The sequence below is a fragment of the Chaetura pelagica genome, unplaced genomic scaffold (genome assembly GCF_000747805.2).
Source record: "Chaetura pelagica isolate M959 unplaced genomic scaffold, ChaPel_1.0 scaffold314, whole genome shotgun sequence".
NCBI classification, from domain to species: Eukaryota; Metazoa; Chordata; class Aves; order Apodiformes; family Apodidae; genus Chaetura; species Chaetura pelagica.
In genome coordinates this window covers 3,951,144-3,953,722 of record NW_009953218.1, presented here as the reverse complement: position 1 = coordinate 3,953,722, position 2,579 = coordinate 3,951,144, and positions in this window count along the sequence as shown.

Below are 2,579 nucleotides of genomic sequence, written 5' to 3'. Positions count from 1 at the left end.
ATTTCTCTCTCTCTTCCTACTCCTCCTCCCTCCCCCCCACCATTAAACCATTTCTTATTCTAAGAGAAGACCTTCCCTCTTACCTCACTGCATCTTAATTTTTCACTAGCTTTTATGAGCAATCTTCCTAGAAACCTTTCTTCAGGATGCAACTGAGAAATAATTTGCAAATATTTTCTCTGATTCTTTTTGGTGTTCAGCATTGAGGTGACATTATGTATGAAATATCTGATGTGATTCTAATACTGCTAAATTATAATAGTAATGGTAATTTTGAGGTCATTATTCTGTATGTGCAGTTAAGACCATTTCATTTGCATGCATCACTTGGTATTTATTGACATTGAATTTCATTTGCCATTTTATCACCCAGTAACTCAGTATTGTACCATCAGAATCTCATCACAGTCTCTTTTAAATACCAGGCATTACTTTGTTTTGTCTGCAAACTTTATCGCTACAATACTCATCTCATGTTCTGAATAATGTATGAGTTTGTGAAATTCAAATTTATGAATATGCTGAACTGCACGAGCTCAGCACAGATTGCTGCAGGACTTCATTTGTAACTACACTCAATTTTAAGAACAAACAATTGATTTCTAACTACCAATATTTTAATACGGTGGCAATGTGGGTCTTTGTTGAAGGAATTTGTCATAATCGCACAGTTCTTAGTACATTGTATAATCTGGATAATCCTTATCCCATGTTTACTGAGACATTCAAAGTACTCTAGATTTTAGATTCATTACATTCCTCTAGTTTCCAAGCCATTTTGATGCTTATTGCATATATTAATCTGTGTGTCAACTAATTCTACTCATTATAATAACATATATCAAATTGCTGAATGCAAATGTCAGATTTCTCAGCATGTAATTCACAGGATCTTCCTGTGACCTAATTTCAAACAGTAGCATCAATTTTCCACCTTCTATTCATTCAGAATTGTAGGTTCCATATTACTATTAGTAGCTCAGCAACTTTATATTTAAGTTCCTCAGAACATTTGGATGAAAGCCATTAGATTGCAGTGATTTGTTACTATTCATTTTATTGACTTGCTTGAAAATGTCTTTTATTAACATTTTAATTTGAGACAGTTTCTCAGATTTATCATCCATAAACAATGACTCTTGTATAGGTATTTTCCTGACCTTCTCTGCAGTGAACATAAATGCATACAATTAAGTCAGATTTTCTGCACAATGACCTTATTACACTCAATAACTTTGATTACCTACCTACCTAGCCATGGCTGACATTCTCTGGCAGACTTCCTAATTGCAATGTGGGTGAGGTGGCTGGGGGCTATTTGTACGTTTCTGTTAGCAAGTTACCCCTCAAAATGTTTGTTATTTGTTTCAATGAAAATTTGCATTTAAACTGCCAAGTTTACATTTATTTCTGTTTTCATTATTTGGACATGACATACACGCCTGTGAGTTCTACCAGTTTCTTCCTGGTTGCTATTTAACATATTTTCAGCATTTTAAAAGTATTCTTCTATTATTACTTAAGTTTATTTAAATATATCAAGGTTACCTGCAAGCATTTTTGTCCTTGTTCCTTCTCCTATCAATTAGATTCTTTACACTTAAACCTTCCCACAATCCATCTTTTTAATATTAAAGGGTACAGTAGGAATTTTTAGATATTTTTGTATAACATATTTGGAGGCAACTGAAATCTCTAAACATATTTGTGTTTTCTGCTTTTACAAATTCTCTGGTCCCAGGCTATTCATCTAGGGAATGCACATTTGCTGTCTCTTTCAGTACAAGAACTATAGGCATCTGTGTGAAATTGTCAAGTAGAAATTTGGCAACAGGCAAGGGAAGTATTTCTTCAGACTATGGGATTGACTGTCAGCATTTAGGCTACGTGTTCAGTAGCGTGGTGTAATAAACCTTTCCCTGCTTAGGCATGCCATGTCAGCCTCTCACAAATCCGTGATTTAGTATAACAAAGATACCTTGTATGACTTCATGCTTCCACCCATCCACATCATGACTTAATGTGTCAATTTTATTTTCTTTCTACTCCAGCAATATATGTCTCTGATTATCTTCTCTGCATTTTACTTCAGAAATTCCTTTTATACCACTATGCTAATTTAAAACTAATTGTTTTCATTTGTCCATTTGGGGTTCAGACTTTAAATGCAGAGATGGAACTGAGCCTGGAAGAAATACACAGGGAGGTATATGGAATATCACTGTATTGCTGATTACTCAAGGTAAGTGCATTATTTAAGAGTTATTTCAAAAGATAGGAGCACACATTAACTGGAAAAAAAGGTGTCTATTTGGAAAATACTAACTATATCAGATTAATCCCATGTGAAGATCTTATTCTAAAACAATAACTTATTACAAAATAGTTTCTTTCCAAAAGAGTATGTGTGTGTGTATACATATATGGCATTAATCAGACAGACGGCTCTGCAAACAACTTTTCAGAAATACCTCACATCAGTCAGATTCTTGATTTTCTTAGATTGTAAACATTAAGTGACAGTTGTTTTATTTTTCTGTAAGAGCTAATAGAAATTAAATACTGTGTTACTGATTTCA